General features: G+C 43.6%; 1 pseudogene; it reads left to right on the forward strand.

The window, feature by feature from the left end:
• Positions 1-13,017, forward strand: part of LOC141192427 (uncharacterized) — an 85,850-nt pseudogene that overhangs the window by 38,482 nt on the left and 34,351 nt on the right.

Genomic DNA, 13,017 nt, shown 5'->3' on the forward strand with positions numbered 1-13,017 from the left:
AGTCTTTACTAGCTATTAAAATGGGGGACCCCCCCAAAAAAATGACGTGGGGTCCCCCCTAATTTAATAGCTAGCAAAGGCTAGGCAGACAGCTGGGGGCTGATATTAATAGCCCAGGAAGGGAGCCATGAATATTGGCCCCCTCCCAGGCTAGAAACACCAGCCGTCAGCCGCCCCAGAAATGGCGCATTCATAGGATGCGCCAATTCTGGCACTTAGCCTCGCTCTTCCACGCTGCCCTGTAGCGGTGGCAGGGGGTAATAGGGTTGGGGTTGATGTCAGCTTATAATGCCAGCTGACATCAAGCCCAGGTTAGTAATGGAGAGGCGTCTATAAGACACCCCCATTACTAACCCCATAGTCAAAGTTAAAAAAAACACAAACACCCAGAATAAAGTCCTTTAATTGAAATAAAGACACAATTCTTTATTGTTCTAAATTAAACCATACTTACCGTCACGCCCATTCCAGCTGAAGCCAACGATCTCCTGCAATAAAAGAAAAATAATAAACCAACCTCATCCTTACCTTTCCATGGCTCCCAGGACCGGTCCAGCTCTGCTACATCGAGATGACAGGCTGGACCGCAGCAGAACGCTGCCATCCAGCCTCTCATCCCGCAGACACTGAGAAGCGCAGGCATGCTTGCGCTCTGCAGTGTCTGGCTGTGACGGCATCCAGATGAGCCGACAATGAACTCAGCTCACCTCCTGGACGTCCGTCACTGACAGCGTGGGAAACTTCTACTGCGCATGCGGGGAGCAGGAGAATTTTCCCACGCTGTCAGTGACGTGCATGAGGTGAGCCGAGTTCATTGGACATGATCTCGGCTCATCTGGATGCCGTCACAGTCAGACACTGAGGAGCACAAGCATGCCTGCGCTTCTCAGTGTCTGCCGCATGGCAAGCTGAACGGCAGCGTTCTGCTGCGGTGCAGCCTGTCATGTGAATGTAGCAGAGCTGGACCGGTCCTGGGAACCATGGAGAGGTAAGGATGAGGTTGCTTTATTATTTTACTTTTATTGCAGGAGATCGTTGGCTTCAGCTGGAATGGGCGTGATGGTAAGTATGGTTTAATTTAGAACATTAAAAAATTGTGTCTTTATTTCAATTAAAGAACTTTATTCTGGGTGTTGTGTTTTTTTTAATTACTTTACTAGAAATTCATGGCGGTCATGTCTAATATTGGCGTGACCCCATGAATTTCGGGCTTAGGGCCAGCTGATAATGCCAAGCTGGCCCTAACCCCTTTATTACCCAGTGAGCCACCGCACCAGGGCCCTGGATGAGTTGGGTACAGCGCCAGAAGATGGCGCTTCTATGAACGCGCCATTTTCCGGGGTGGCTGCGGACTGCAATTTGCAGCGGGGGGGGCCCAGAAAGCTTGGGTCTCCCTGCGCTGCAGATTCCAGCCCCCAGCTGCCTAGTTGTACCTGGCTGGACACAAAAATAGGGCGAAGCCCCACGTCTTTTTTTTTTAATTATTTCATGAAATAATTAAAAAAAAAAGGGCTTCCCTATATTGTTGTGTCCGGCCAGGTACAAATAGGCAGCTGGTGGTTGGGGGCAGCCCGTTCCTGCCTGCTGTACCTGGCTGGACACAAAAATATGGCGAAGCCCACGTCAACATTTTTGGGAAAAATTAATTACAAAATTAATAATAATTTAGGGACTGCATCTTTATTAACCCCTCAATTGTCATTTAGTGTTAAAATAAAGGATTTTTTAAAAAGAAAATTGGCGTGGGATCCACCATCATTATAGTCTCTAGCGGAGGTTAAGCAGACGGCTGGGGCAGATGTTTGAAGTCTGGGAAGGGGGTAATACCCACGGAGCTTCCCAGGCTACTAATATCAGCCCCCAGCTGAATACCTAGCCTTTATTAGCTATTAGAATGGGGGACCCCCCCAAAAAATGACGTGGGGTCCCCCCTATTTTAATATGTTTATGAGTGACAGTTTTCCTGCTATATACCTGCATGTCATAAGAATTTAAATTAAAAAAGGACCATGTTAAATTCAAATCTGTTTTTTTTTAATTTTTACCGGTGTTTGGTATGCGTTGGAAAAGGGGTAGTCTTATACGGTGAATATATCCTAAACTCTATATTTTAACAGGAAAGTAGGGGGGTCGTCTTATACACCAGGTCGTCTTATACGCCGGAATATACGGTACTTTAAATAATAAATCTCCTGTTTCCCCTATTATCTCCAGTAATTGTATCATTACACAGGATTTTTATGTTACATTGGCTCATCATCTTCTCATTCAGGTATTTACAATATCAGATCCACGCAGTGAAGATCTTCTATATAAGAGAATTTTCCTGATTTACCCATCAAATATGGATATGGATAGAAATAAGATGGCGGAGAGGATATTACACTTTGCCCTTGAAATCATCTTCCGACTTACTGGAGAGGTGAGAGATTCTGATGACATCACATTACATCATTCTTATAATTTCTGTAAAGCACTGTGGAATTAATGGCGCTATATAAGTGAGTACCGTATTTTTCGGACTATAAGATGCACTTTTTTCCTCCAAAATTTTGTAGGAAAGTGGTGGGTGCGTCTTATAGTCCGATATACATAAATACTGTGGCTGCAGGTGGTGGAGGATGTGGGGGGAGCAACAGCAGCAGAGTAGCAGAGCACATGAAGCATCAGCCGCATGCTGCAGCCTACACTGTACCAGCTAAAGAAAATGAATATTCACTGATCCCCATGCCCAGTATTCCTGAATTCATGAATATTCATGGACTTTAATAGTCTACAGTGTGCGTGCTACTAGGGAGAATGAATGGTGACTGCTCCCCACACACACAGTCCCAGCGTGGGGAGCAGTGACTATTCCGGCACAGCTGATCACTGTGTGAGGGCGCATAGCAGGGACGCCATGCGCGGTTCACACAGTGAGAACCCTGTCGGCAGCAGAGTTGGACGCAGCGCTGGAGGAGAGATGAGGTGAGCATGATTGTTTCTTTTTTTGTATGCAGCGTGACAGGGATCAGGGGAGGCCATACATACAGGGTTGAAGGGTGCAATACATACTATGATGAGGGATGACGGGGGCCATACATACCAGGATGGGGGATGAAGGCTACCATGCATACCAGGATGGGGAATTGGGGTGCCATGCATACCAGGATGGTGAATTGGGGTGCCATGCATATCAGGATGGGGATGAGGGCCACATATTACAGGAAGGAGGGGGCCATATACACATGTGGTCAAAATTTTTGGTACCCCTCGTTTAATGAAAGAAATACCCACAATGGTCACAGAAATAACTTGAATCTGACAAAATTAATAATAAATTAAAAATCGATGAAAATGAACAAATGAAAGTCAGTCATTGCTTTTCAACCCTGCTTCCACAGAATAAAAAAAAAAAATTAAACTCATGAAATAGGCCTGGACAGAAATGATGGCACCCCTGAAAATAATGTGACAAAAGGACATGTTAAATCAAGTTGTGTCCACTAATTAGCATCACAGATGTCTACAATCTTGTAATCAGTCAGTGGGCCTGCATATAGGGCTACAGATACTCACTGTGCTGTTTGGTGACATGGTGTGGACCAAACTCTGTTACGGATTCGGGTGGTGGAACCTCTGTGCTGCGGTGCAAGGAGAGAACAGAGAGGCGTAACTAGGTATCAACTCAGACTGACCAAGCTCGTACGGCGGCTCAATCGACTCCGTGACCAGGGAAGGACCAAGAAGAGGGACCAGGTGCTACTCTGGGCCAGAACTTGTATGAGACCAGGTGACTCCCACGGGTCAGAAGGCAGGGACTGACCAGTATAGTAGATGGGCACAGCAGGCAGGCTGGCGGGTGATCCAGGTAGACGGACTGCCAGACACGGCAGGTAACAAGCAGGAGCCTCCAGGTAGGCACGGCAGGTAACAAGCAGGAACCTCCAGGTAGGCACGGCAGGTAACAAGCAGGAACCTCCAGGTAGGCATGGCAGGTAGCAAGCAGGAGCCTCCAGGTAGGCTGGCTGGTAGGCACGGCAGGTGCTACCAGGTAAGCAAGCGGGTTGGCAGGCACGGCAGGTAACAAGAAGGAGCCTCCAGGTAGGCTGGCTGGTAGGCACGGCAGGTAACGGGCAGGTGCTTCCAGGTAAGCAGGCGGGCAGAGCCCATAGACTGACTGGCGGACTGAACGGAAGACAGACTGTTGGGCTGGAGAGTAGTCAGGCTGGCGGACTGGACTGGTAGTCAGGCTGGCGGACTGGACTGGTAGTCAGGCAGGCAGCGGAACCTGAGGGCTGAAGCAGAGGTAAGTACACAATGCTACAACTTTGCTCGGGCAAAGTGCCTTATATATGGGAGGTCCTCTGGCCATTGGCCGGGGACTCCTTAGGAGGGCGCACTCGGCCCCTTTAAGAAGGAGGGAGCGTGCGTGCCCTAAGCACAGTGCCCGGGAAGCTGCGTGCGCCGGCAGCCGCAGGAGTGCCGGAGGACGCTGGGCGGGGATCGTGGCGGAAAGAGGGACGGCATCTCTACCTGTCAGGGGGCAGAGACGTCGATACTACACACTCAACATGGACCAGAGGAAGCAAAGGAAAGAGTTGTCTCAGGAGATTAGAAAGAAAATTATAGACAAGCATGTTAAAGGCAAAGGCTATAAGACCATCTCGAAGCAGCTTGATGTTCCTGTGACTACAGTTGCACATATTATTCAGAAATTTAAGATCTATGGGACTGTAGCCAATCTCCCTGGATGTGGCCGCAGAAGGAAAATTGATGACAAATCAAAGAGACGGATAATACGAATGGCAACAAAAGAGCTCAGAATAACTTCTAAAAAGATTAAAGGTGAACTTCAAGCTCAAGGAACATCAGTGTCAGATCGCACCATCCGTCATTGTTTGATCCAAAGTGGACATCATGGGAGACGACCAAGGAGAACACCATTGTTGAAAAAAAATCACAAAAAAGCAAGACTGGAATTTGCCAAACTACATGTTGACAAGCCACAAAGCCTCTGGGAGAATGTCCTATGGACAGATGAGACGAAAATGGAAGTTTTTGGCAAGGCACATCAGCTCTATGTTCACAGATGGAAAAATGAAGCATATCAAGAAAAGAACAATTTCCCTACTGTGAAACATGGAAGAGGCTCTGTTATGTTCTGGGGCTGCTTTTCTGACACATGGTGTCTTGAATTTGTGCATGGTACAATGAAATCTCAAGACTATATCAAGGGATTCTAGAGAGAAATGTGCTGCCCAGTGTTAGAAAGCCTCGTCTCAGTCGCAGGTCATGGGTCTTGCAACAGAATGATGACCCAAAACACACAGCTAAAAACACCCAAGAATGGCTAAGAGGAAAGCATTGGACTATTCTGAAGTGGCCTTCTATGAGCCCTCACCTTAATCCTATTGAGCATCTTTGGAAAGAGCTGAAACATGGCGTCTGGAAAAGGCAACCTTCAAACACAAGATAGCTGGAGCAGTTTGCTCATGAGGAGTGGACCAAAATACCTGTCGAGATGTAGAAGTCTCATTGACAGTTACAGGAATCTTTTGATTGCAGTGATTGCCTCAAAAGGTTGTTCAACAAAATATTAAGTTAAGAAGAACCATCATTTCTGTCCAGGCCGATTTCATGAGTTTAATTTTTTAAACATTTCCGTGGAAGCAGAAAAGCAATGTCTGACTTTCATTTGTTCATTTTCATAGATTTTTAATTTATTATTACTTTTGTCAGATTCAAGTTATTTCTGTGACCATTGTGGGTTTTTCTTTCATTAAATGAGGGGTACTAACAATTATTACCTGTCTCCATAACCAGGATTACACAGTAGTGAAGAAGACCTCTAGTGAGCACTGTCAGGACCCTGTGTCTGAGGGATGGGGAAGACCCCTGAGCCCAATCACAGGGCCTCCACCTCATCCCCTGATGCATGAGGACATCAATAACCAGAAGATCCTAGAACTCACCTACAAGATGATTGAGCTGCTGACTGGAGAGGTGACACTGCTGGGAATGCTGGGACATTATACAGTAAAGCTATGAAGGTATCAGGGGGATGACGGTATCATTGTATATGTCAGGTTCCTATAAGGTGTCAGGATGTCGCCATCTATTTCTCCATGGAGGAGTGGGAGTATTTAGAAGGACACAAAGATCTGTACAAGGACGTCATGATGGAGGTTCCCCAGCCCCTCACATCACCAGGTAATAGACAGGACTAAATACACACGGCCTATAATTATCTGTATGTAAAGAATAAATTCAGTCCCTGTATGTGTTTCCTCCAGATCTATCCAGTAAGAGGACAACACCAGAGAGATGTCCCCGTTCTCTTCTTCCACAGGACTGTAAACAAGAAGATCCCAATGTTCCTCAGGATCATCAGGTAGAGAGAAGGTGTCATGTGATCTCTATAATATGTAGATGGCTGTGAAGGTCTTGTGTTCAGTCTTGTTTTATCCACCAATATTATATGTTTTATACTTGGGTAAAGAGGACAGTGGAAATGGCAGGATTAGAGTTGATCGTAGATGTGACTTCTCCATCTGTCTGTGACTTTTACAATATTTGTTTCAGGGTAAAGATGTGACGCATATTAATACTACAGAGACATATGTGAGGGGTGATGAGTGGTGTAAAGAGGAGATTCAAACATATGACTACCCAGGTGAGTAGTGACCACTAAATGTAGAGAAGTTACCAATTATTCTCAGTCACAGGCTGTAGTTGCTTTATCATTGGTGCAGGGTCTGCTGTATCACAATCGTGTGATCACCATTTTGCCTCTGGATCACAACATTCTCCTCCACCCAAAACTTTTCAAATGACTTTGGGTATTTAAAGCCCTTTTCTATTGAACTTGCAACATGGACAATCCACCTACACTCTGGGATTAGAAGACTCTGAACGTTACCTGCCCAGATCTGTAATTTCAAAAATCAAATGTCAGCATAGGTAGAATGTGCTGACAAATTAGAAAATCACTTGAAGAGAAATTATGATTGGCCTCTTAGAGAAAGTGAATTGTAATGATGCTGTTGACTTCTTAGAACCCTGATATCTTATTGGATGAATCTACCTTCTCTCCCTTCTGTGCTGCTGAATGTGTTCATAAGGTCCCTACAAGACCAGGTCCAGTCTTTCTGGCCAAACTCTATTTTTATAATCGACAATATTAAATGTGCAGTGAGGGCCAAGTGTGAATTTCTGTACAATAACAACAGAGTTTCCCTTTATCGTGACTTTTCAATTTCTTTTAAAACCAACTAACTTCAAAAAGGATTGCGATAAGCTGCTTAAAAAACATTACACCTCTGCCGTGATATATCTCTGTGCCATGATATATCTCTTGGACCAGAGAGTCCAAGAATAGGTGCATTCTATATGCATCCCAAAATCCACAAATGTGGTAATCCAGGAAGACCAATAATTTCATGTGTGGGCACCCTTACTTAGCAAGTTTCTGGATGGATAGAGCGTGTTCTTAAACCACTGGTAAAGATAACACCCAGCCACATTCAGGACACAACGGACCTACTGAATAAACTAGCAGCTATAGGTCCTCTACCAGAAGAGCCCATCCTGGCCACCATGGATGTGGAATCTTTGTACTCTAATATCCCACACCAGGATGGATTAAATGCCTGCAAAATCTTCATGGAAAATACAAGAATTGATGCTGATTCTGTAGTGAAACTTACAAAATTCATTCTCACCCACAATTACTTTCAATTTGATAACAACATATATCTACAGGAGACTTGTACAGCGATGGGTAGAAAAATGGCTCCACAGTATGCAAATCTTTTCATGGCCAAGCTTGAAAGTGACTTTTTGTCCTCATGTCCCATCAGCCCTCTGGCCTACTATCGTTGCATTGATGATATTTTAATCATCAGGACGGAGTCTGAGCAACAGCTGAAGACGTTCCATGAACACTTTAATCAATTTCATCCCACCATCAACCTAACACTCAACTACTCCTGTACTGAAATGAACTTTTTCGACACCATCATCAAGCTACAGAACAATGAAATAGAGACATCCTTGTACCGGAAGCCAATCAACTGTCCAGCATACCTTAAATGGGACAGTTTCCATCCAAAACACATAAAAAGCTCTATTGTCTACAGCCAAGCCATCAGATACAATCAGATATGTTCCAACCCTATGGATAGAGGCAAACACCTTGGTGGCCTCAGAAAGACCTTTTTGAATCAGGGCTACCATCCAAGAACAATTGAGAACCAGCCACCACAATATCAAGGAATCATCTCCTACATTACAAAACTAAACAAGAATGCAACCGATTGCCTCTAGTAGTTGCCTACAATCCAAATCTGGAGGCACTAAGGAGAGCTGGACGGAAACTATAACCCTTATTACAAAAAGATGCCCGATTACAATCCATATTTCCAGACTCCCCACTTCTGTATTTCAGGCAGCCCCCAAATCTAAGAAGCATCATTGTCAGAATCTCCCTGTCATCTCAACCAGCTACAGGTACCTTTCCTTGCAACCAGAAAAAATGTAAAACCTGTCTGTTTATAATTACCACAGACAAGATAAAGATCCCCAACTCACAGCAGGACTACAAGATCCCAGGTACTTTCAGCTGTATCACATCCAATGTAGTGTACTTAATTATATATACCAATGTCCAGCTGGATGTGGGGAGACAGGGCAAAAACTTAGGACAAGAATGAATCATCATCACCACACAATAAAAGAAAAAAGAATATATCTACTTGTGGCTAAGCATTTTTGTCTCCCTAATCACTGCATTAAGGACATGAAACTACTGGTATTAAAAGGTAATTTCAAATCTCAGAGAGAAAGAGTCTGGGAATAAAAAATAATGGTGACGTTTGATACCTTCAGAGCAGGAATGAATGTGTCGCATGGATTTATGTCATTCTACATCAACTAAGGAATGTGCCCATCAGACTTGTGGGGTCATCATAACACTGGACCTAGTCACAATAAAACCTTCACACTCCTTATCTATGAACTGCTAAAATATTTACAGCCAGAACTGTTTATCTCCCATAGTAATAGCTCTGCTTTTCATCACCTGTCTCATCTATTGCATTGTTTCTGTGTCCTATTGTGTATAAATATGTGACTCTCCAGATTTTCGGTTATACTAGCCTGATGAAGAGGCCTAAGTAGTCTCAAAAGCTTGCAACTTGTTACCATCTTTTCAGTTAGCCATTAAAAAGTATCAACCACTGAGGACTCTCAAATCTAAATATTTTCAATCATATCTCTAAGCTAAATTTAAGACACCTCGGCTCTGCAGTATTATGAAAAGTTATCTCTGAGGGTCTAATATTTCTTTTTGAAACTCATTTAATAGAAAATATTGTCCCTTATGATAGTTCAGATTGCCAAGAGCCACAGAGACCCATACTGAAATTACCCCAGAGAGGTTTCACCACTAGGTGCTCATTTTTTTACTGATGAAGACTGTTGAGTTTGATAATTTCAGTAGATGTGTTATTGTCTATACTCAGTTTTTTACTACAGTAGTTAGTGTCCAAAATACTCTGATTTAACCCCTTCTTGTAGCCAGTTTTGTGTTCCTAATCAGGACCCATTTTTCAAATCTGACGTGTGTGAATAATTCCAAAGTTATCACAACATAATGACAAAGGATAATAGGAAACAAATGGACCTTACAGATTACTTCCAACTTCTCTTGAATCCAACAATCCCCTACATATGGTTGTACCATACTGTCTGGGCACATAGCAAGTTAAGAAAAGAAGGAGCACCATTTAGCCATTTGATTGCAGATCTCGCTGGAACAGTTTGCAGACACAATGTATTGAGGGCACTGTTCATGTTCACCTGGCAGCTCAAAAGATGACTACCATGAACAAGTTTGGCACTCTCTACTCCGTTTTCCAGATCCCACGGATTGCTTTGCTCATCACCCTTTGACCCCACTACATGGATCTAGAATTGCACAGAGACCCCTAAGCTTGGGCCACGGTGTTGCCTGCTGTTTTGTGGTGTGAGATGGGAAGAAGAATAGTCAGGTAGCCGGGTTAGAACCATGAGGGCAGAGAAAAATCAGAAGACACAAGAGCATTCAGTAAATGGGCCGGGGTCACAAGTACACAAGCTGGGAGCTGAGCACAGAGGACTGAACCAGAGGAGAACAAGGCTGTATGTGACAGCTTATGGCAATATGCTTCCAGCTTTAGTAGGGCATGGTGCTCTACAGTTGGCTGAAGGAGGTAACAGATTACTGCAGCTGGACAGCACACACACTCATACTGCCAGTCTGGATGGTACTACTGGTCCCAGCAACCCTAATCTTAGTGGCTGGACAGAACATGCACCGCCCAGAGCTTCTAGCTCCTATTTCTCCTCCATTACCTGCGCCGCCTGCAGAATGAATAATGCTGCTCCTGGTGACAGAAGCAGACTTTGCAGGAGCAGATCCCAGAAGAGATGGGACACACCATTTGCAGAAGCCCTAATATAACAAAATGGCATAAAACCAGAGCAGTAAAAATCCCCATAAAGTGACTACATTTTGGACATTATAACCCTCAGTGAATTAATCTATAGAAGTAGTGACTATTTTTGACTCCACAGCCACTTTCCAGAAATTAGCACGCAGTGGATGTTGCTGAGTGAAAATTGCAAATATGCAATTTTATACCCCAACACAACACATAGTGCCCAGATTGTGCTCCAGGAGACACACACACACCGTAAATTAAGTGGGTTCATCTCACTGTAGTAATGCCAAATACATAGATGCTAAATGTGATTTGAGTACACTGCAAGGCTCAGAAGTGAGGAGGAGATTTGACTTTCTGAGAGTGGATATTGGTGGATAGGTTTATGGAAGCCATGTTGTTTTTCAAGAGCTTTTGAGCTGCTAACGTGGAAACCTCAGTTTTTCCACTGATAGATGATGAACCAGAGTGGGGACTTTTTTGTGAGATGAGTAGAAGTTTTTATTGATATTATTTTCACTAACATAACATTATTTGGTGGCTTTTTATTCCACATTTAAGAGGCAGAATGAACAAACAGTTGAACACCACGCTCCACTGGTTCATCCTGTGAAGTTTTTGTGACAAAACAGTTTCTAATCTTAATTAGCCAGATGTCTAGATTTGTTAAGCCAAGAGAAATACACTATTGTGTTTGTGAATGTATGTATTTTTCTTTGGCTGGTCAAGAAGGACATACTATTATGTGTATAAACCTAAATGTTGACTTCTCTTGGTCTGGAAACAATAATGTTTGTTAATATGCTAATTACATATTGTATTAAAGCCAGCTAATTGTTGATTTACAAGAGTCACCCTGCTATACCAACTATGTAAATTGATTAAATGCACAAACAATGTGACCTGAGCCCAGTGGAATAATATCTTCCCTTTTTTAGACCTGTGAATGTGTACTTGAAAGGACAATCGTAACTATCTAAGAGACATATGACTCTGTAGCAGTCAGAATGAAAAAGGAGAATCAGAGAGACTTTAGGACATCAGGTTGGTAGCATGGCTCCATCCAGAGAGACACAGATTTGGATTCTACATGATTCCGACCTAAGGGTGCACGGCCCTGACTGGAAAGATATGGATCTGCTCCATTGACCATCAGAGCGCCCATGGATACTTTTGGCGAGACCAGGTTGGGACGGTGAAGTCACCTGGCCCCATGTATATGTTGTTTGGGGTTTCCAGTTGAGACCCTCCAGTCGCCTGGAACCCATGGAGACATTCGAAGAAGCCATATTGGGATCTGCCGGTCATCTGGCCCCATGGAAACTCTCAGAGACCAGAGTGGGACCTTCATGTCCCCTGGCCTTGTAGCTCAATGGACTATCAGCTTCCTAAGCTTGCCGCTACCTCCTCTGTGTGGGGGCCTGCCAAAAGCGGGGGGCCACTGGTTGAGGTAGTTGGGCCTGGAAGTTCCAAAGTCGTAGTTGTTCTACTCCCAGGCGGGCCAGCGGAAGAGTGAGACTGTGTAATTTTGCACCATCTTGGGTATTTGCCGGGACTGTTCTATGTGTTTATTGTCCGTTTGGTGGTTTTACCCTCAACATGTGTTGTCTGAGTAGTATTATGACCATGGAAGACCCCGGGTCTTCACAGTTTCTTATTAGACTATGAACTGTCATTGTCTTAGTGAATAATTCTATAAATTTACATAACTTGCTATTTTTACAGAGAGTTTAAGTAGAAATGTTCAAAAATATAAAATTCAAGGATATTTTTTGTTCAAAAATAATAATTGGTTTTATTCTTGGCAGATGACTGTACCAGGAGATCAGAGGGACAGCTGGTATCTTCAATTTTTAAATCAGATGTTCTTGAGATCCAACAGAATACAATTGAAGTGAATGCCATTACTCCAGATGTACCATCATTCCTTCACAGCAAAAATCTGTCATCTGATCCTTTGAAACAGGTCCTGTCTTCAGATTCATTGCCAACTACTAAGGAAAATCAATGTCACAAAATAAGCATTAAAAAACAAATTGCTCCTAAAGCAAAGACGAAATTTTCACGCTCAGAATATGGGAATAGTTTTCCTCTCCAAAAGTGTTTTCCTAAACATCAAAAAATTCACAAAGCAGAAAATAGATTTTCTTGCTTCAAGTGTGGGAAATGTTTTAGGCAGAAATCAAATCTTGTAAGGCATGAGAGAACCCACACAGGGGAGAAGCCTTTTTCCTGTGCAGAATGTGAGAAATGTTTTAACCGGAAAAGTAATCTTGTAATACACCAGAAAACTCACGGAGGTGAGAAGCGTTATTCATGTTCAGAATGTGGGAAATGTTTTAACGATAAATCATACTTTGTTAAGCACCGGAGAACTCACACAGGTGAGAAGCCTTATTCATGTTCAGAATGTGGGAAGTGTTTTAACGATAAATCATATTTTGATAAGCATCAGAGAACCCATACGGGTGAGAACCCTTATTCATGTTCAGAATGTGGTAAGTGTTTTAACCAGAAAGGACATCTTGATAGCCACTGGAGAACCCACACGGGG

This window comes from Phyllobates terribilis, unplaced genomic scaffold (assembly GCF_046119375.1).
Source record: "Phyllobates terribilis strain yellow unplaced genomic scaffold, ASM4611937v1 Scaffold_61__1_contigs__length_8056638, whole genome shotgun sequence".
NCBI lineage: Eukaryota > Metazoa > Chordata > Amphibia > Anura > Dendrobatidae > Phyllobates > Phyllobates terribilis.